The following is a 24,059-nucleotide window of genomic DNA, read 5'->3' on the forward strand; positions in this document are numbered from 1 at the left end:
TGCCTGGGAAATGGGTCTGTGATGCTTTCTCCAAAAGAAAGTGCCTCTCTCCAGGCAAGCAAGGCTGATGGTTGTGAGGAAAGACAGGATTCCCCTGCCTCTCTGGGCACCTGTCCATGCCGCCCCAGTGAGGAACATCTTTATCAAAACTGACATCATTCAGCATGATCGTGACCCTCCCTCTGGTTTTTGGCAAGAACACACTAGATCTGTAATCATTAGTTCTTCTGACCCTATCACTTACTGGCAATGTCATCTTCACCTTATCATTTGATCTCTCTGGGCTGCAAATATTTTGCCAACTGAAATTGCCTTTATTATTCTTTAACTACTCAGAGGAGCAGGATAAAGGATGCCCATATATTGCTTTGAGCCTCCATAAACTTAAGTGATTCTGTGAATGTGAAGGCCAGGCTTGCTTGATGCGCCCTCCCTTTGAATCGACATGGATAAGCCCTGCCCAGCTCCACCAAGTAGATGGAGCCCTGCCTTCTGCAAGAGATGGGGCAGGTCGTATAACATTCCTAAGTTAAGGGAAAGTTGGGTCACTCGCAACATCCTTTTGCTTTTGAATTAGTGGCTTCTAGCTCCTACTCAGGCTCCTACAAGAGTGTTTGACCCTCTGATAACTTCTCTCTTCTTGACATAAAGAGACTTTAAAAATTCCCCATTAGATAAATTCAGTTTTTGAGGAAGTGATGATTGCTAAATCGTGATAAATTAAAGATAAGTTTTAAGATGTTTTTTATCATGTTTTTGTACAGGAGGAAGGACAGTTGAGGCCATTGACAATTGAAAAAGAGGAACATACTTCACAACTCAAGCACTGGAAGTTAGGGCTCTGGTAGAAGTTTGAGGTTAGAGGAGGTCGAAGCGAACTGAAATGAAAGCATTGCTGAGACTGGGATTCGAGCAAAGGGGAAAGTACAATTCAATTTCACCTCAAAAAGATGACTTGATAGCCACATTTTTAAAATTCGATTTTGGCAAGCAGAACAGGTCCTATATATATATATTTTTTAATTAATTGATTTGAGAGAGAGAGAGAAACATCGACCTGCCATTCCACCACTTAGGCACTCACTGGTTGACTCTCGTATGTACCCCAACCGGGGCTCAAACCCACAACCTCAGTGTATCGGGACAACGCTCTGACTGCACTACCCCTCCAGGGCTCTACCCACATTTTTAAGGGGATACATCCATGGGTGAAAGTGAGCTACCTGTAGACCACATTCCTCTAGCACTTCCAGCAATGCCAATGCAGTATTGAAAAAACAAATTCTTCTCTTAGTCAAGCACATAATCACACATTTCCAGATGAGAGGCACAAAAAAATGATTAAAAGTTTGGTAAATTGGAGCTAAAGAGAAAGACTAATAGAACTGGCTTCATATATCCTTGAGAAGAACAACAGGCATTTAAGAAGGGGCATGTACTCCCTCACCCCTGCACGGGAAGGAGTACATGCAGCCAGTGGCCCCACCGCACTGAAGGCAGAGCAAGTCAATGAGGAACAACCTGGAACATTTCACCTACTATTGAAACCTATTTTTAAACCTTTGAGTTTTTAATCTGGAAGGGTACTCAGAACATTTCTAATTCAGAAGAGGTCTTGTATATGCCTGAACACTTTGGAGCAAAGTTACACCCAGCTTCCTTTCTGGGTTAGTTTGGTTAGCAGCCAAGAAAAGACCAGAATTACTTTAACGGGCCGGGTTTGGGGGGTTCCTCTCAGAACTAGTTTTAGGGACTTGACTAGCATTAAGCTCACCCAGATGGCAGCAGTCTGGTCAGAAAATAACAGGGACCCTCAGCCCAGCTTCCTCAACAACCATCCCAATGCTGCCCCAGGTCCATATCATTTCCTCAGGCAGCAGGGCCGCCCTGAGCCCATCAGCTCCATGGAATAAGCTCCTTAGCATGACTTCCCTATTTCTGTAAATGATGTCACCTTTTTCTCAGTCATCCCAGCATGACCCCTTGGAGTCATTTTAGACTCATCTGTCTTCCTCCCTCCTCACTGGCAGTCTGTCAACAATGCATAGTGAGTGTCCCTTCTGTCTTCCTCATCTCGTCAACAACCCTTCCTTTCATTCCCAGGGCCGGCATCCTAGTTCAGGTGATGGTGAAGACACATGAGTAAGAAAATTAATTTAACTCTTCAGTGTCTGTCTCTGAAATTCCAAACTTTTCCTCAGTGTGTCTCAAAGGATAGACCAGAGATCGCCTCCAAGGGCTTCACCAGGGGAGTTTGCTACACATACACGTATGGCAGGCCTCGGTCTTCTGTCCTAGAATAGCAGAGGTTTGACCTCAGGCTCCTATAGTTCTGACAAGCTTCTTCATGTGATATTGTATAGGCAAAGGTTTTAGGAACCCCCTTCTACCAAGGTAATCCACCAGCAATTCATTCATTTATTTATCCAACAGCATGTGCCAAGAACAGTTCCTATTTTCATCAAGCTATTCCATACATTAAAAAGCTGTAAGAGTACTCATTAATTATAAATAAAATGTAGTGTATTTATACAGAGGGTCACACACAGCAATAGAAAGAACCAACTACTGCTACACACAATGTGGATAAATCTCAAAGGCAATAATCAGCAAAGGAAACTAGACATAAAACAATGCATGCAGTGTGATTCCACTTATACGAAACTTACAAGCAGGCTACTTTATGGTGATAGATATGATAACAGTGACTACTTCTGTGGGACAGTATTGCTTGAGTGGAAGCAGAAATGGCTGGAATTGCTCTGGCGTCGAATCCGGGAGGTATTTACGTGGGTGTGTAGATGTGCATATGCGTGTTAAGTAGAACTGTATTGAGGTTTGTAAACTTTAATATATGTAAATTATTCCTCAATTAATATAACAAAACATAAATACAGTTGCAGTCTTCTAAAGGGGGGGAAGGGAGGGAGACAGGAAAGAAAAAGAAAAACCTTGAGTGGTTCATCACTGCCTGCATAGTAAAGTCCAGACTTCTTAGCATGTCTTTTAAAGTCTTCCACAATGTATCCGCTTACTTCTTGTTTTGCAGTCACACCCTCACCCACCTAGACTGTTATTCTTCCTCCACCCAGATCTTAACCACACATGGAAATCCAATGCTGTTCACACAGGACCCCTTTCCTGACCACTTGTGGGTTGAATTGTGTTCTCCAAAATGTGTGTTGAAACCCTAGACCCTGGTGCCTGTGAATGACCTTACTTGGAAATAGCGTCTTCACAGATGTAATTAGTGAACATGACAATACTGGACTGGGGGGAGGCCCTAAGTCCAATGGCTCATGTGTTTATCAGAAGGCTGTGTGAAGATTCAGAGACACGGGGAGAAGAATGCTGTGAGAAGATGGTCGCCAAGGCTGGGCAGATGCATCCATCAGAAGCTACAAAAGAGACGAGAAAGGATTCTTCCCTAGAGCCTTGGAGAGAACCCTGCCACACCTTGACCCTGGACTTCTAGTTTCCAGAACTGTGAGAGAATAAATTTCTGTTGTTTTAAATCACCTCATTTGTGATAATTTGTTGTGGCAGCCCAAGGAAACTAATATACCACTCCAACCATGGCCAGCCTCTTCTACTTCTTAATCCTTTAGCTCCTAAATCCTAAACCACTCTTTCAGCCCCTGAGATAACCAGCCTCCCACTGGCCCACAGTGATGCCCACTTCATAGTATGAATGCCCTTGTGTAGTCCCCTCCCATCTGGATAGGACTGATCTATGTTACTGTTTAGTACTAGTATTTTTTAAATATTTCTTATAATTAAATTATATTTATAAATTATAAATTAAATTGAAATAAATAGTATATTGTGGAAATGAGTTTCTGAGGCCAGGTCATAAAAGACATTGCAGCATCTGCATTGCTCTCTTGGACCATTCCCTGTGGGAGAAGGCAGGTGCCACACTGTTAGAACACTCAGGAATCCCTATGGAGAATATAAACGGCAAGGACCTGAGGCCTCCTGCCAACAGCCATCACAAGCTCACCATTTAGCAGAGTAAGTCAACTGGGAAGCAGATCCTCCAACCCCAATCAAGCTTTCAGATGACCGTAGCCCTGGCTGAAATCTTGACTGTGAGCTTCCAAGAGTCCATGAACTAGCATCACCCAGCTTATCCACGTCTAGGCTCCAAACTCACAGAAAGTATGTGAGGTATTACATGTCTATTGCTTTAGGACACTTAGTGATAGGGGTAACTTTTTTCTGCAGTAATAGATGAATAATACACTTATTATCCTACACTATCTCAAATGTCTTAACTGTTCATGAGGAAGATTTTTACTTCTCACCTTTGCAAACTCCTTGAGGGCAGGTATCATTTTTCATGTTTCTCTGCATCCTCACCCATGCCCAATAATTTTATATATATGCTATTATTACATTATGTAGTGCTCAGTATGGATATATCACCCACACAATGTGTGTGGTAAACATGTGTGAATAGTGACTGAATAAATGAGCACAGTGTGTCCCATTAGATAAGCTTTCAGAATATTGGATTGAACCAGCAAGCACATCTCTCATTTAAAGACCAAGTTTATGGAAACGTCTGTCACAAGTAAATCGCTTGAGAAAAGCTGCATTTCAAGCCATTTTGAAGCCATTTTTCTTTCTTTCCCACTCATTTCCCTGCCTCTCTGTTGTTGCTTGTTGGCTTCTGAAATGTAGGTCACCTCCAGTGGCATGACCTAATTAGGAGATGTAATTTAACAGGAAAAAAAAAAATTAAAGAAGTCCCCTGAGATGGCAGATTTGAAACAAAGAAAAGTGGTTCTTTCATTCTATGTTTTTGGCAATAGCTTCCCTCCTAAACTTATCCCTTTCCCACTCCCTCAAGCTACACAATTTGTAAAGCACAAAGAAGAAAGGTAGGAATGAATTCGGGAGCAGCTGGAAATGATGAATTTATAATGATCACAGAAGGAGTAAGAGTAAGCTTTACTTCACTGAAGTGGCTCTGTGGGGCTGCTTCTTGGCAACATAATGACTGAGACTGTGGAGGAGGAAGTATTGGTGATGCTGATACAAAGTGCCACAGACTCTTAGGATGGGAAGAGACCTTACAGCTCATCTATCCAACCCCTCAGGGAATTCCCTGACACCTGTTGTGTTTGTAATGCAATAAAACTCTGTATACAAAACACCTAAACGGTAATTTTTCATCACACATTTGGCATTTTTGTTTCAAAAAGAGAAAAAAGGTAAGTAAACTAAGCAGACTTTAAGCATTCATTACAAAGTGAACTTCCAGGGGATGTCATTGGGCCAGGTTGGATGCAACCCATCTCCATACCTCTTCCTCTCAGAGACATGAGGCTGGGTTCCTGTAAAATGCTTAAGTGCTTTCTGAATCACCCCAGAAACACTTCACTACACTGATCATAATTGAATGCATTATTAATTCTTTCTTTGAAAACTGATATTTCATGTTTGGCATTAGATGCTTCCATTTATCTACCTAGCAAAACTCGAAAGCCTACTATGTGTATGACCTGCCTGATGGATAACATTTCTTAAGGTGAAACTATTACATTATTCCAATTTTATAGGATACAGAAATGTTAAATAATTTATCTAAGCCAGACAGTGAATAAAAGGGAAAGTCAAGGAGCAAACCCAGGCAGTCTGACTATAGAAGCTATGCTCTTTAATTGCCTACATTACTTTAAATTAACTATAAACCTGTGTTCTTCATCTACTTGGGATCAGTGAGCATCTACCGCATAGACAGCATATCTCTATCTCTCTGCAAGTACCTCCTAATTTCAGGAAGATCCGCAGTCACTTTTTAGCTTTCTTTCTGTCCCAACACACTGATGAGACATGTCCCCCTACCACTGATACCTATGACTCATGCACCGGTTACTCTCCATGTTACTGCACAGGAGATGTTGATGCATCCTCCTAATACCCACATCCAACTATAAATCACTACCCTAGAATTGGGGAGTTTAACTTTGGGCATGATAACACAAACAGCTCTCCAGGCCCAGGCCTCCTCAAAACTAGTGGAAGTTGCTTTTAAAATAACGATTTAAAGTCTGTGGAAATAGTCCTACTGGTATCAAAAAAAGAAGAAACTTATTCATGAAAATCTGCTAGACCTCAATAAGACCTATAAGAGTTAGTGGTATATAAATCAAGACCCACACCCTTTCTTCCCTCTCTTAGCTCTGTAAGGTGGATATTATACCCCAAACTGCTGCAGCCAAGAACACAGGATTCCTTCTCTCTCCAGCTTCCAGGCAAAGGGCTGTTTCACTGGGAGAAGCAGGGCCTTGGCATCTTTCGTCTGTCCCCCAGTTTTCTGTTCTCGAAGGTGCACCTGGTGAGTGCAGCCAAGAGTTGGGGGCTCCCTTCTTCCACCCAGCAACCACTTATGGGACAGTGGCTCTACCTTGGAAATGGCACTGTTGAGAATATTGGGGGCCCAATCATGCTTGCCCTGGCTTATACAGCAGGGTTCCCTGCCAAGAGAGGCAAGCTGAAGAGACCTGGGGATGCTGCTTTCCCCATCCACCAAGCACTCAGCTTCTAAAGCAGAGGTATCACTCAGAGAGGAGCATACCATTGTCCCTGACTTTAGCACAGATTTTTCCTAGAAGAAGAAGTAGGCCAAAGAACAGAGCTCCAAATCCCTCCCCAGAGGAACTGACTTTATTTGCAATGGAGTAAGAAGAAATTCAAGCCTAAGGGTGCTCTCAAAACAATGGAAGTATTAGTGAAAGGCAATTGGGAAAAGATTGATAGTTAGAGATATAGACTAAACTTCGGGACAGCTAGTTTGCTGTAGAGAAAGGGGGAGGGGCATCTTACTTTTCTGGGGTAAGACAAAATTGCAAACAACTGACCTCAGAACTTTCCCTTTAAAGGAGCCTGAATTTGATTGCATTAGTTTATGAAGCAATTTATGCCTCAGGGCTTTGTTGAAAACAAAAGAGTAATGAGCCAGCAATTAATTAAATTTAAGAGCTGGGTATGGCCAAGAAAAGAGATTCAAGAGGGTCCAGTTAAAACTACTGCCATCCCAGGCTGACTGTGGACAGTGTACTCCTTAGAAGCAACATCAGAAACTTCACACTGTGGGAGGGGTGAGATAGTGAGGGGAAAATAGACTTCACTAAAATAATCTAGCTGGACAGTAACAAGTAAACAAGCAAATAAAAATGATCTCTGGAGAGAGTAGCACTCAGAGTTGCTACAATATATTATCTAAAAAACCTACTTTCTAACAAAAAATTATGATATATGCAAAGAAACAATAAAACATAACCTTTAGTGCTTTATAAAAAGCAGGCAACAGAAATCGACTGTGATCAGATGTTGGATTTAATAAAGAATCCAAAGTCATCATTATAATAATGCTGAAAAAACTAAAGGAAACCATGTTTAAAGAAGTTAAAGTAGGTATAATGACAATATTACAGCAAATAGAAAAATATCAATAGAGATAGAAATTATTATTTTTTAAAAGAACCAAATGGAAATTCTGGAGTTGATAAATCTAACAACTGATTTGAAAACTTCACTAGAGGAGCTCAACAATAGATTTGAACTAGCAGAAAAAGGAAGTCGCACATTTAAAGATAGGTTGATAGCATTTATACAATTTGAAGAATAGAGAAAAGTGAACAGGGAAATGTAAGGTATCATTAAGTGTACCAACATGTGTATAACAGGAATACAAGAAGGCAAGGAGAAAAAAAGAAGCAGAAAAACATTTGAAGAAATAATGGCTGAAAAACATTAAATCTATATATCCAGAAAGCTCAATGATTCCAAGTGGGATAAACACAAAGAGATCCACAAACAAATAAGATACCGAAAGCTAAAGACAGAGAGAAGGTCTTGAAAGCATAAGAGAAAAATGACACATAACTTATAAGGGAACTCCAATAAGATTAACAGCTAAGTTCTCAAAAGAAACAATGGAGGCCAGAAGGAAGTGGGATAACATTCAAAGTGTTCAAATATAAATCTTTCCACCAACAATCCTATATCCAGCAAACCTAATTTTTATAAATGAAGGCAAAATAGACATTTCCAAATAAGCGAAAATGGAAAATATGTTTCTAGCAGACTTGCCTTACAAAGGAAATTCCTCCAGATATAAGCAAGCAATACCAGACAATAATTCAAATCTGCACAAGAAAATAAAGAGCTGGTAAAAGTAATTATGTAATTAGAAAAGACACTGTAAATGCACAATGCTTATCCTTTCTTCTCTTAACTGATTTTAAATTCAATTATATAAAACAATATGAATACAGTTTATGTAATACATAACACACAGGGTGGGGCCAAAGTAGGTTTACAGTTGTTTATATGGGAAATAATACAATAATTAATAAATAATAATACAAAAATAAACTCTGTGTTTCATGTGCTCATAACTGTAAACCACCCTGAATATAAAAATAATACACTTGCCAATAATGGCACAAAGGAAGTGGGTGGGAACGGAGCTGTTTTGGGCTAAGGAAATGATCCCAGATGGTAACTCAAATACACAGAAAAAAATGCAGAGAACTAGAAACAATAAATAAGAAGGTTAATATAACAAAGTTATACCACATACTTGCTTTCCTTTCTTCTTTTAGTTTTTTAAAAAGAAAATAATAAAATATTTAAGAATAAATATAACAAAAGTAAAAATATATATATCCTTAAAACTACGGAAACTTATCATAAGAAATCAAAGATCTAAGTAAGTGGGAAAATATCTCATATTGATGAATTGGAAGACTTACTATTATTAAGATGGCAATACTCCCCAAATTTATCTACAGTGTAAATGTAATTTTTCCCTCTTTCAGAATCCCGTCTGTCCTTGTAGTAGTTGACAGCTGAACTTCAGATACATATGGAATTGGGAGGAACCAGAATAACCAAATCAATCTCAAAAAATAGTAAGATTGGAGGACTCACACCCTCCAATTTGAAAACTTACTACAAAGCAACAGTAATCAAAAAGTGTGGTACTGACATATGGATACATATGAAGATCAATGGAATAGAGTTAAGAGTCCAGAAATAAATCCATGTCTCTGGTCAACCAACTTTTGACAAGGGTGTCAAGAACATTCAATAAGGGAAAGGGTAGTCTTTTCAACAAATGGTTCTGGAACAATTGAATAGTCACACGCAAAAGGATGAAACAGTACTTTACCTTACACCATATATTGATACAAAGATATAAATGGATCAAGGGTATAAAAGTAAAAACTAAAATTATAACATATCAGAAGAAAATATAGGAATAAATCTGCATAACTTCAGATTTGGTAACAGATTCTAAGATATGACTCCAAAAGCCTGAGGAACAAAAGGAAAAATATGTAAATTGGATTTCATCAAAATTTAAAACAACAATGCTTCAAAGGACACTCTCACGAAAGTGAAAAGAAAATTCATAGAATAAAAATATATATATTTGCAAATTATATATCTAATAAGGAATTTGTGTGTAGAATACATAAAGAACTCTTATAATTCCTTAATAAAATGATGACTAACCCAATTTTAAAATCAAAGGCAAAGGATTTGAATAGATATTTCTCCAAAGAAGATATACAAATGGTCAATGAGCACATGAAAAGATACTCAACATTAGTCATCAAAGAAATGCAAATCAAATTGATAATGAGATTCCACTTCACACCCACTATGACGGCTAGAATCAAAAAGTTCGATAATAACAAGGTTAGTGAGGATATGGGTACATGGAATCCTCATACACTGCTAGTGAGAAATTTAAATTGTGTAGCCACTTTAGAAAACAACTTGGCACCTCCTCAAAGGGTTGAACATAGAGTAACCACATGACCCAACAATTCTTAAGTATGTACCTAAGAGAAATAAAGCATATGCCCACACAAAAAAACTTGAACATGAATGTTTACAGTAGCATTATTCATAATAGACAAACGGCAGAAATGACTCAAATATCCATCAACTGACGAGTGGATAAATAAAATGGGCTATAGCCACACAATGGAATATTATTTGGCCATAAAGTAGAATAAAGTATTGATACATTCTATAACATGCATGAACCTTGAAAATACTGTGCTAAGTGAAAGAAGCTAATCACAGAAGACCATATATTATATAATTCCATTTATATAAAACATCCAAAACAGCAAATCTACAAGAAAAAACATAGATTAGTGGTCATTTAGGACCAGGGAAATGGAGACATGGGGCTGGGGGAGGTGACAGCTAAAAGATGTAGGGTTTCTGCCTGAGGTGACGAAAATACTCTAAAACCGAAGGTGGTGAGGGTTGTGCGCATCTGTGAAGATACTAAACGGTGTACACTTCAGTGGAAGAATTCTACGGCAAGCAAAGGATAATACACCATAATAAACCTATTATTTTAGAAAAAACACTGAGTAATAATCTACAAAATATCTAACCTGTACTCCTCAAGACTGCCACAGTCATCACATACAAGGAAAGTCTAAGAAACTGTCACAAACCAGAAGAGGCTAAGGAGGCCTGATGACTGAAAGTAATATGGTGTCTTCGGTGGGTCCCTGGAACAGGAATGACGCATGAGAGGAAAGATTGGGGACGTCTACAGAAAGTATGTAATTTAATTAATTGTGAAGTAATGTACCAATGCTGGTTCTTTATTTGGAACCTTCTAATAACGGAAGATGTTAAGAGGTAGAACTGGATGGGGGAGGTGTACAGGAAATCTCTGTATTATCTCTGCAACTTTTCTGTAAATCTAAAAATATTTTAAAATTAAACATTGATTTAAATTTAAAAAGAAACACTGCCCTAAATCACTATTTCCAACTTCTCTTAATTCTAGGAGTTAGCTTAAGATGACAGGATTTAAAATGCCTTCCTCTGTGGAGAGGTCACTGAAAATGATGTTTTTTAGGGGAAGAATGCCGCTGGAAAGGACAGGAGGAATGCTTCACACAGTAGGAGACCATTACAAAGAGAAAGAAGTAGGAAAAAGTGTGGCAGAGGTTGTCACCTAGCCCTGGTGGCCCTGCCTACAAACATTTAGGAGGTTAGAGGAGAGAGACTTGAGAAGAGGGAGGAGACTGCCTGATGGGTGGAGGGGACCAGGCAGGGATGCTGGGTAGCAAGCAGATTCCCTAGAAGCTGTCTGTGCAGGAAAGGCTCAAGGTACAAAGAAAGCACAGGTCCCTCAACTTCCCCCTGCAGGTCTCAAGTTGTCATTCTCTCCCCAGACAATTCTTTCTGGGTGTCCACTCCTCGCAAAGCACGAGAAGGGGTACAGATGGCTGTGGACAGGTTTTCTCCCAGTACTTCCCACTGGGCCAGTGCCCTACACATCACACACACTTTGGGAAATATTGCTGGGCACCGTCTAGAGGAATATTTACAAACATAGAACCCACCGCCACATCAGGTAAATGTTCAGGATGTAGGACTCTAACAAAAATCACAAGACAAGAATCTGATCAGAATATAGAAAGAAAATCATTTAAAAGACATTATTGGACATCTGTTACAAATTATATCCTAAGTCAGGAGCTGGAGATAAGACATAAATGTACTCTCCACCGAACGCTGAGAAACTCACAATCAAGTAATGTGTGCGTGTGAGGGGCGGGGGGAGGGAGGCAGTGGTCCGGAAGAGAGAGCTTTAAAAAGAAAGGAAGGCAAAGAAAAAACATGGTATAATGCAAAGTATAGTACTAGAGTACTAATAGTACTCTATAGGGGCTAATAGCATAGATCTAAGCCAAGTTCTTGCCCCTTCTGCAGAAGCTCAGGTCAAAAATTAAAAAAAAATAAAGATGTACCAAATATAGAGGAGACTTGGGCAGCAGTGATTCTGGCCAGTACTCACTGAGCCAGAGCTGTGTACCTGTCAGAGCCACGCTAAGAACTTGACCTATTGTGTCATCTAATCACACAACTCTTCGGGAAGGTACATTTCCATCCCCGTGTTCCAGATTGTGAAATTACATCTTAAAGAGGTTAACTGACTTGCCCAAGGACACACAGATGGAAACTATTGGAATTCAGGAAGTCTTCCCCCAGATCCACGTGCTTAAACTTGACAGGACAGTGCCTAGGAAAAGAGATGAGAGCTCAAATAAACAGATTACGTCCTCATTTTAAAATGAAACTTTGCACAGGGTGAAAGGCAGCTATATTAGCTATACTAGGCAGCTATATTAGGGAGAAAGAAAAATAAAATAAAACCTAAATCCTTCATCCTTAAATCCATCCTTACAAGCAGGGTCAGCCTTGGCTGATGAAGGAAGATGAGAGCAGGAGGAAAAAGAGAAACGGTAAATGCACGAGTTTTCGCCACACTGTAAGGAGACAGTGCTCTTCCATAAGAGGAGGGAGGAAGGAGCCTAACTCTGAGTTAGCACTTTCTGTGCCAAATATTGATCCAATGAGACAGTGACACAGCAGAATGAATTGATAAATGTGTCCTCTGGGCTATTGCTGCCTCAGAATAATATGCACCTAGCCATTATGCAGTTTAAGTAGGGAGGAGTGCCTAGAAACAGTTTCCCAGGGACAGTGAAAGAAGGGTGCAAGTGTTTGCCGGACAATTACAAGGAGTCAGAACAGTTGATTTGTTGTTAGAGCTGGTCTGGCCAGAAGCCCTTTAGCTGCATGAACTCATGGTTCTTCCAGTTAGGGACATATATGAACGCTTCCACACAATATGTAGAAACAGGCCCACTTATAGGAACATGTGGAGTTGTCTTGGCTGTATTTCTGATGCCAGAAAGTGCTATAGCTGAAGTAGGAGCAAGGGTGGCCCTTGAGACATTCTGAGAGCTATCATTCAGTTTGGTTATCACCCACGTGTGAGGACAATGGGGCCACTTACTCAACTTCCACACCTCAAATGTCTCCATCTTATTCCATTGTCCCCATTCTAAGGTCAACACTGCCTCTCCTATTTGTCACCTTAGCCTATTGCTAACTTGGTTTCCCATAACATAAATCTGAATATATGAATTTTAAGAAATAATATATGAGGTGTGAATATCTTTGCATAGATGGAATCCACTTAAAGAATCCTTTCATAAAGTCACATTTGCCAATAAGAACTTCACGGCAGATTTTCTTTCTTAAAGCCCTTCTGTGTATCTATTATGTACTCTGAATCAGAAAAAGTGACTTTTCAGAAGTCCACATATTGTGCAAATTGTTAGCTGCACCTTTACTGAGGTGGAATATGGGAGAAGTTGTGGGATTGGAGGCTGTTTAGGGAAGGCATTATCTGGGGCTCTAGTTAACACCACAGATGGTAATTCACACCGACAGTCCTCAGCTTACACTGGGCTGCTCCCGCACCTCCGCTTGGTAATGCTGAGTTCAGTATCCGTGGGGAAAGCAGACGACATGAGTGCTGGGGAGCAAAACAGAAAACATTTTATCTGACCCTCTCACGTTACAGGTGAAGAACCCAAAATCCAAGTGTTCAGTGGCTCCTTCAAGGTCATACGATTTTGCAAGTTTGGTAAACACCTCAAGCCTCATAAACATAATTAAACTTGGGCTCAGCTTATATAACCCAATCCACTGAAGACATAAAGTGGTTACAGTAATTTCCTCTCCATTCCCAGCTACTGTCCTGCAGAACACTGAATATCATCACCCAGAAAAAATCTAATACGTCAGGGGCTGGTGCAGATTTTGTGGGACATGAGGTTTATAAAACTTGGAAAATCCTCTGAGAAAAACAATGCTAAACTTCAAATTTAAAATTAGGTACAAAAATTATTTAGAATGAGGAAATAAAACTTATCTAATTTTTTAATTAGAGGATAAATACCACATATACCACAAATACAAAAAAGTAGTAATTAACTTCCTTACCTAGCACTATAAAACTTTTTCCTTTACATTTTTGGGTACTTGCTTTTTGATGATTTCTTTGCATGACAACAATTTTGTCATATTTCTCCTATGGAAAAAATAGAAAGAAAATTCATTCTTTCCTCTGGCATGGTTGGTCAGATTTTGCCTTTTATTCTTGATAGTTTAGAGATGCTTTTTCAGTTCCTGAACTCATTATTGGTATAGTCATGTAAATTACTGGAGGGTTATCATGTTTGGGGAAACCTTTATCAAGTTTCTTTCAAACATGAGGTATCAGGATTTGGAAGAATTCTCCAGAGTAGCTTCTGGCTCTGCACATTTGAAATATTTTTACGCCTTGAATACACATGTCCTCTCTATCTTAGGCACCTTATTGGGATGCTATCAGAACTGCCTTAACCCAGGGAAAAGGGAATCTTTATTTATAGGGCTGTTTCTGACCCTCTACACAGGGCAAGGAGTCTCTGCAGCCAAAGCAACTGCTTATTCAAAGCCCATGCCTTCCACACCTTAATTTTGCTCCAGGCATAGGGGACCCTAGAATTTCTTGTTTAAATAGAGACTACCTAAGTCTCTTCCCAAGGGCAGACTGTACCCCCAGTGTGAACCTTCCTTAGCCAATCTCAGAGCCATGGACAAAACCCATACAACTAAGGGACCCCAAAGCTTAAACTTCACTAGTTTTATGCAAATCTACTTCTACATGGCACCCAGAGTCTCTGTAACAAAGACTTTTTTCATCTTGACCTCCCCCTACCCAATCTGAGAGCTACTCCACCCACCAAAAGTACAGTCTATAAAAACTTCTGCACAATCTCAGCATGGCAGCCATGCAAGGGAAACAGGTAGAAAAAGTTCAAAGACATGGATGTACATGTCTCTGAACACAGTGAAGTCTTGCTGAGGAAAAAAAGAATTGAATGACAGCAGACACCTTGCCTGTGCACCCTTCTGAACCACATGGCTCCCTGTTGGGGTCCCTCAGAGGGCAGCCCCACTTCCACGTGGTGCCTCCAGTGCTCCCCTTTGTCAGAAGCTGAGCAACTTTTCCTTAAGCTTAACCCTTTCACAGTCTCTTCCTCCTGCTTACCCCAGTAAGATCAAGTGCAAGTCCCTCCTCCATCCTTCAACAGCCCAGGGCTCTGGCAGGATGACCCGCCCTGGTCAGAGCTAATGGATGACCCACTCCCACTCTCTTCATGCGTTTATGCATTGAAGTAAGCGCAGGAAAGAGTGTGGTACAGCGGTGGCCAAGGAGGAGTTTCCACCGCTTGAGACTTTGAAAGTCTCAAGTGAAAAGACTTTTTAAGACAAAGCTGATCTTTGGGGGTTCCCCTGCATCAAGTATTGATTTTCCAAACAGGGATCCTCTGACTCTCTTCCCCTTCTAAGCCTTTGGCAAATTTGCTCATATTTGCCTAACACCAGCCACCTGATAAACATGGTGACTCTTTCTTATGAAAGGACCTGGGCAATCCTAGATGAACCAGCTGAGGGCCCTTGGCCCCTCAGCCCCTCAGCCCCTCGGCCATCACCTCTGAGACCCAACTTTCAGGCACTGCTGTTCATATTGGGCTGTATGAGGTTAATAGCATCCCTTGCCTTAAGGCATGTGTCTTTAAACAGACAACAAAGTCTCAAGAAAAAGAATTGAAGTAAAGCTTTAATATAGTGTCTAATATATATTTAAGAAAAACATCTAGGTAACTTAAAATAGGACATTGCATTTAATCTTCATAACCTCTGGTAATGGGAAGAAATAAAGAAACCAAGAGCTTTGGGGGTAGTTAGCCAGGTCTGGGGGGACCTGGGAGGGAGCCGGGTGACTTTTCACAAAGGTCAGAAGAGCAGGGGTAGAGACAAGCTGTCACTGTCACGAATTCTATCTTGCTGGTTGCCCTCTGGGGACACACACACACAGCTCAAATGCCTTTGAGGGTTGGGGTGGGGGAGCAGTTACCAACATCAAGTCTAAGTCCAAGCCTCTCATTTTGTATTCTCTGCACTGTGAGGGGTAGCCAAGTGTAAGCGGGGGATTGGGAGGGGCATCTAGAAGGAGAAGGACACATTTAAAAGGAAAGATTTACGAGGCCATGAAGATGTTTTTCCCAGACTCCTGAGTGCAGGAGTATGACTTATTTATTTTATTTTCATTTGTAACCAAAACCTTCCCCTGACTCCCATTGGCCCCAGCTGAGAGGGGAGAGAGGGCTGGCCTGTCAGGCGTTGATCCTCGGGCCAACGGGAGACAGTGTGGCGTGATGCTGACGCAGCCCACTGACAAGCCAGCCAGAGGCCCAGGGGAGCAGCTCTGAGCTGAGCAACCAGAGCCAGGCAGGTAGGGAGCAGACAGCTGGGGAATTGCTAAGAGGCGCTGGGCTGGTGGGGGCAGGCTGCTGAAACAGTGGACTCAAAGAAGGTGCGATTTTGTGATGCACAACATTTGTTTACCCTGAGTCTTCACTTCCTCCGCTCCATCAAGCTCACCATCCTTTAAATTTCCTCTCTCCCATCCTTCCCCCTCCCCCCCACACATGATTACCCAGTCAGTCCCTTCATCTCAATTCTTTAATGTTTCTTCTCCCTAGTCCTCCTGGGAGAAGGAAAGGCACAGATAAATACACATTCATAACATCAAAATGCCACTAAGGTGGTCAGCTGGAGATGGCCAGTGTCTGCTTTCCTGCAGGACTGGGATGTTCAGAGCCAGAAGGAAGCACAGGCCAGGGGTCAGGAACGCACTCGTGGTGCGAAGGCACGAGGTGCACGCGCTGGTGAGGGAAGGCTCAGGGACTGCCCGGCCCAGCGCGGACCTCCTGGAGGGAGGCGGCCCAGAGGAAGGGGGGCTTTGTTGTCCCCAGACTGCCGTTCTCTTTCAAGAAAATGAAAGTTGGAAGGGAAAGGGGGAGCAAAGCTTCCAGCTTGTGGGTAAGTCCGGAACCCTCTTCAGAACTGTGACCCCTATGTTTTCACGTATGTCCATTTGCAGGGGGTCACAGAACCCTTTGCAAAGGCATCTTGTATGGGAAAGTCCATCCCTTCCATGCAAAGCAACAAACAGAACAGAACTCTACTAGTCAGGTTGCATTTAACCAGTTCACCCTGTCACTTTTCTGGATGATGTTCAAAATGGTACGAAACCCCTGCTGACCTCTCCCTTGTCGCTGTGCATAACCACCCTGTGCTCTTACCCCAGACAAGGCAGCAGCATCATTTTCACTTCTTAAGCGAACAGGACAGACGCCGCCCATCTGACAGCAGGAGGACTCAGGCTGACTTGAACCACTGGTGATTCTCAACAGCCCAAGGTCACGTGTTCCCCAGTCCTCAAGACCCATCAGTCTCTGTCCCTCCACCCCTCTATCTGGATGAGGGGTTATATCATCTCTCATCTACACATGAAATGACAAAGGCCTGCTGAGAGGACATGACTCCATGACTCTGTTTTATGATCTATTTTAGGGGAAGGGGGTGCAGCTAGAGACATCGTTGCATCATCCAAGGGCCTCACACTTTGAGTCACCATTATATTGTAACACCAGCTTCACTCCATCACAGGAGTGGGAGCTTCAGAGCTTAGCTTCGAGTTCCAGCTCTGACACCTGCTTGGCATAGAAGAAGTACCTAGACCCAGGGATCAGAAGTTTGAGTTCGAGACTTAGAATTACCACATAGTGATTGTGTTAATCGTATCACTTAAAGTTCTCCTGTGCGTCCCTATCGCCCTCATAATATGATCGTGACTCCTTACCATGACATTCAGGCCCTGGCATGGTCTGGCCTTTGTGCATCTTTCTGACCCCACCTCTCTCCTCTCCCTCTCTACCCTCCAACCACACCAGCCTGCTTTCTGTTCCTGAAGTCACCCAGCAAGTCACCCAGGCTTGTTTCTACTTTGTTCCTGTTGTTCCCTCTGCCTACAATGGCCTAAACATGCCTGGAGTCTGCTAATCATTTAACAAATGACTAACAAATGGCAAATGGTTAACAAACTCTGAGTTACTCAGTGGGTAGATTAGCATAAGTACAGGACAACAGTAAAGCGATGACAGCCCCCCCATCTAAGTAGTCATCATGGGAGAAATCAGAATTTTCATTTGTTCATTAATTCACTCATTCAGGAGACAGCTCTGGTTCTTATGCGCCATCTGCCTCCCACAACTACAGTAGTAGCTCCATGAAGACAGGAGCTTTGTCCATCCGTTACCACCAGCACATAGAAGGTGCTGGAGAAATGGCTGCTAAATGAAATAATTAATGAATAAATGAGTGACTGTAATCTCAGGCTAACCACTTAACCTCTCTGAACTTCAGTTTTCTCCTCTTTAAAATATGACTCACAAAAGCATTCCTACCTGCTTCAAAGTGTTGATGAGACTCTGAAATAAAATACACATATGAGACCTGTTCCCTAAAATACAGAGCCTGAGGCAAGGATTAAGTACTGGTGCCTTATTTGAAAGGCGCAATCCCAGGGCACTGAGAGTGAAGGCAGAAGGAAGAGACAAGAAGAATGGGAAGGCATTTAAAAGTGATGAGTTGCCACGTGGACCATGTGTGAAGCCCCTAAGGGCACAGCCAGTCACTTGGCAAGAGCATCCACAGGACCACATGGGACATCTTGTATGAAGAAACTATACCTTGAAGCAATTCATCAAGGAAGGATAGAACATTGGCCAATATTTACTCATTGGAGAATTTACTGTCCCCGTCTTCCTGCCAGTCTCGTCCTGACCTCCCTTCACCCACTTGAAGGCACCTAAGGAGTCTACCCCTATGTCCTTTACAATGACACTTCATCCAGGCTGTGGCAGGCTGGCCATAAGTGGTGCAACAGCAGCCCCCCAGCTTCAGGAGGGGCAGCTGCTTCACTACAAGCAGCTGAGAAGAGCCAGGCCAGGGGGGAGGTAAGGATGAAAGAATCCAATGAGAAGATACACCTAAGACATTTTAAATAGAGTGTCTGAAAGTGACGTGGCAACTGTGAAACCCCAAACAATGAAAAGTGATGTTGGTTAATTGGTCTTTTAAAAAATAATTCAAGTGTGTTTTCATCTCATAACCTCCGCTCTTGCCTACGTTTGATAAGTTTGCAATGCAAATGCAAAGATGCCTTCCCCGTTTCCACTGTTGTTGTTCAAACAGCACCTCTCTGGAATAAGCCACTTCATCTTTTCATAAAAACCCTTTTATCCAAAGTAGAAATATAAACGTGTAGTGTTAAAGTGGGTTTTTTCCTACTGTTTTGTTTAATTACTGAGACAAACCACAGCAAATATTGGCAATCCACATGGGAGATACTTTTCAAGTAAACCCCTTGCCTCTTGATTCTCCCTGAATCGCTCCTTTTTTATAGCACCAGCTTCCTGGAACCCGTTCTTATACTGCTGGCATATTGTCTACACAGTGATCAACTTTAGCAGACCTTCGCCATGCCAGTAAACGTCAGCAGCCCAGAGTCTACGTCATGGTCAGAATGGAAGGGTTCCCAGACTGAAAGGCCTCTATCAGCACTTACTCGCTGCCCTGTGGCCCTCTACTCAGGTTTGATCCACAAATCCAAGACCCATACCATTTGGGATCAGCCTGAAGGGGGGTCAGCCCTGAATGCCCCACGCATTTTTTAGTTTGATTGCATCCCAGAGCCCAGTGAAATGAAATGACAGGCACATAGTAGGATACACACGCATACAGATACAACCCCCCACATACACTTCATTAAACAAGTGCCTGAATGAATGGAGGTAGTCAGTTTAGAGTAAAAATTTTAAAATTAAAAGCATAGGCTCTAGAACCAAAGTGCCTGGGTTTATTATGAACTATCAATCAGCATTTCATCAGAAATCAGCTTTATCGTGTAACAGCTGGAGTGACATTGGAAAATTTTGCTTAACGGCTTTGTGCCTTGGTTTCCTCACCTGTGAAGTGGGGATAATAGTCAGAGCTACCTCACCGGTTTGTTGTGACGATTCAATGATGCACGGAATTTAAGTCTCGTAGCCCAGTGCCCAGGAGAATAAGGTTAGCTTGGAAGATGATGCTGAGCAGGTTGCGAGCCCCCCATCTTGCGCATCTGACTCGGGGAAAGGACAGGCCTTTCCATCTTGCCACCTGCCTTCACTTGTTCAGCCAGACCCAGGTTTACACATGTTTAAAATCCCGTGTAAAACCCGCCTTTAAAAATCTCTGTAGCCAAAGGGACTCTCATCCTGAGCGTAGCATTTATGTCACTTGGTGATATGCGGTGTTTTTAAATGTGGTGTCAATTGATTTAAGTATTTTATTGGACAATTTTACTGTTCTTGTGCTCCAGGGCTTTTTAAAGCAGGGACCCATCTTTTTAAATCAAATAGATACATGTAAAGTCGCTGCACTTGATATAACAGCGGCACAGGCAGCAGACCCAGGATTTCCACTTGAGCTGTCTCATTATTTGCCTCATAGCTGGGAGGGTTACCTAAAACTTAGGGGAAGGGCGGTGGGAGTAGTGGCTACACTCTGCCGCCAGCATCAAAAGCCCTTTACCCGGAGTCACCCAGGCCCTGCAATCGGCTTCCCTAACATTCCTGCCGCAGCTGGGCCACGCGGGAATTTGCTCATCCTCCTGGGGAGAAGTGGTGTGACCTCAACTATTTCTCAAGGCCCTTTGGCGCCCAGTGTGCCTCCTCCATCAATGACAGGATAATGATAATGAGTCATCATTTTAGCCCACTCCTGAAAATTGTCGCCTGTAACTCTACTGCAAATCACCTTCATTTTAGTACAAAATGGTTCTTTACTATCCAAAATATAAACTGTTCTCTGATGACAACACTAAAGAACTTTAAAATTTAGCATCATTACTAACAGAATGTTCTAATATTACACACGCTCTGATGTGATGCAGTATGGAGTGCGCAGCATCACTATTGAAGAACTCTTGACAAAAATATTTAACCTAAATTGAGCCGAGCCTCTCACCTAGCTTTCGGTTTACAAGGAATACAGGGGACAGAAGAAAAAGTTCAATTAACACCATGATAAAACAATAAGAAAAATCCAGAATGTGGGATGTTCTACAAGATAACTATTCTTAAAAAGTGTGATGTCACAGGGGGAAATGAGGAAGGGGTATCCGTTCCAGATTGAAAGAGACTAGAAACACCAAGTGCAATGCATGACCTTGAATGAATGAATCCTGGCTTGAGAAATAACAGATACAAAAGGTATTGTGGGGGCCACTGGGGAAATTTGAATTTAACTATTAGATGATATTAGAGAATTACTGTTAATGGTTCTAAATGTGATTCTACTGAAGAATGTTAGACTTTTTTTTAGGAGATGCATACTAAAGTATTTAAATCTAAAGTTTTAAATGCAAACAATTAGAAAATATTAACAATTGTTGAATCTAAGTTGATATATGGGTAAACAATTGTACTATCTGCCAACTATTTTGTATATTTGAAGTTATCATGATAAAAGGAATTTTCTAAACGTGGATTTTCCCACTTCAGGAATTGGGGATTGGTGGGGAGAGGAAGGTCACATCTTAATATCTGGCTTCTATGTCCCATTCAGTGCGCTCAGCGATTCCCCTGTACTCTTGGTGACCACTTCAAAGGAAATGTGTGATAATTATTCTTTCCATGTAATCTTTCCTAACAGTTTGATGAGCAAACAGATCAGGTACACAATATTTTATGTATGGAATGTATCTGGTTCATTATTTATTAGACAGAGCCTATACAATTCCCCCTCACCTCCCCTGATCAAATATCAGATTTCAATGCAGATTTCAAAGTCCTAGACCTGTTAAAGCTGGGGTCATCTTCCTGTGTTTCTCATAAGAAGATTAGTTTCTAAATCTAAGATGAAAGAATGTCTTGGCACAATAATTGATAAAGAAAATGCATCTTGGAACCAAATGCATAGTTTAATCAGGGTGGTGGAAGGGGCATTCGCTTGATTGATGAAATAGAGAGGCACCAGGGTTTGTTTAAATTGGCAAAGCCAGCATTATTTCGGGTTTCTGTGTCTTCTAGAGTCGTAACCTTCAAAGTTAATATTGCAGTCACAAGCATATGAGGTCGAAAGGGGTGCTATCACTCTTACTGTGCCTGTCCCTGTGTGTTAGAACCAAAATAGGGCACAAGTGTACATGAAATTATTCAGGCAGGGGTCAGAGGGGAATTAAAACCAGGACCTGAACAACGGAATAGATTTTGAATTGTTCTTGTTTGGAGAATTTACTCCCCTGGAGAACACTTTAGTCTGCATTTTCCTGTAAAGCGCTCTCTAGCAGAATGAATCCCCGCATCACAAAACCTCAATACATAATCTCATCCATGCTCTGCTTCTGAGACCCCTCACCGAGACAGTATTTTATTCTTTTCTTTAAAACCTAAAAAGAAAACTCTGGACATTCATTCTATGCCATGTTTTCAGTCTTTCTTTTAGTCTTTGGATTGATTAAATTCCCACTGGATGGCAAGCCCTGTTCCAGGCACTGCGAAGTGAGTAGAGAACATAAGAAAATCAAAACTGCTGCCTCCCGGAAGTTACAGCCTAGTGGGAGAGTGGAGGCAAGGTTAATGGTGAATAGAGAACAATGGAGACTGGGAGTGAGGGAGACTTACTTTGGATATCACGGTCCAGAAGGGCCTCTCCAAGGAGGTGACCTTGGAGTGGGGACCCCTGATCCGGGCAAGGACATGCCAGACAGAGGAACCAGCTACTGCAAGGGTCTAGGGCAGGAGCAAGCCTGGTAGGTTTGAGCAGCAGAAAAGAAGCCCAAGTGACGGGAGCGTGGGAGCATGGTGAATGACAGAGAGTGAAACGAGATGTAGGCCTTGGTTAAGAGATTGGACCTCATTCTAATTGCACTGGGCAGCTGTTGGAGGGCTTGATGCAGGAGAGTGCCATGATGTGATTTACACTTAAAAAAGACCTCTCAGACTGACGCTTTTGATCAGGGACTATCTCCTCACATTTAGCCCAAATTCCTCCTGCTGCAATTAAAGTGCGTTCTCTCTCTTCACAGTGAACAGATGCTACTGGATGCCGATATTAGTTCAGATGCCCGAGGAAACATCGGATGGCTATATCAGGATACTCAGAAGGCTGGAATGAATGTTGTAAGGAGACCAGGGCGATGATCATCAACCTGAATTGCAATCAGGGACCACAGACAAGTATAAAATCTGTTTCCAGTGCCCCTTCCCCACGGAATGCCACACCAGCTCTTTTCTCCGTGTGCCCACAATCTTACATTCTCACTGATTCTCAAACCCTACATCCCCACGAGCAACCCGCTGTGTCAGCAGCATTAACATCGTAGAAGACTGACTCTAGTATAGTCGGTCTTCTGGATAGGGAAAGTATTATTGATGTAAAAGGATATTAAAATAAAGGGAGTGGGACTCCAGTGGACTCTCCCCAACAAAACAACTTTACTGATGAAACTTATGAAAATAAATATAAAATCATGTATAGTTCCTGGAAATCATCCTGAGGGCCGAGAGCAAAAGGAGAAATACTCATTTGAGATACTCTGCTAAATTTCATAAGAACAACAAGTGGCTGACTGTCAGCCCAGATCTGCTCCTTTAATTCCCCACTCCCTGTTCCACTGTATCCTGGGCATGAGCTGCTGAGAAGATAGGGCCCTCCTCTCCCAGAAGCACACAGTCTGGGCTAGTTTCGCCCAGGAGGACACATTTCCAGCAGCAGTGCTCATTCTCCTCTTCCCCAGCCTAGTGTTGCAGAAGCTCTGTTCCTGGCAGGAACGATCTAGAAGACGGGGCTCCTATGCCTAGTCCCACAGCAGTTGTAGCCCACCGAGAATACTGGGGCCCTTCTCACCCGTGCCCCCGCCCCATCATAGGAGAGGTTCCTTGTTGGGAAGAGGAAACTGGGAACGTCAGTGGCTGGCACTGCTCCCCAACCAGTGCCCACTCATAAAACTGGAGCAAAACTCCTCGCTCCAGGGCAGTGACACAGGGGTCCTGCCCAGGGGCTGGGACAGACCCTAGGGATGAAGAGTTCTGCAGCTCTGCCTGGGGGGCTGACTATTTGGAACAGAAAGTAGAAAACTCCACTGTGTTGTTGAAAAGAGTGGAGAACTTGGTAGAGAGTGATTAAGTGGAGTGCAGGAGCTCCGGGTATGAGCAAAAGAGCAGAGCAGCCAGGAGTTTAATGGAGAAAACCAGGGAAAGAGC

Source organism: Desmodus rotundus, chromosome 2 (genome assembly GCF_022682495.2).
Source record: "Desmodus rotundus isolate HL8 chromosome 2, HLdesRot8A.1, whole genome shotgun sequence".
Classification (NCBI taxonomy): Eukaryota; Metazoa; Chordata; class Mammalia; order Chiroptera; family Phyllostomidae; genus Desmodus; species Desmodus rotundus.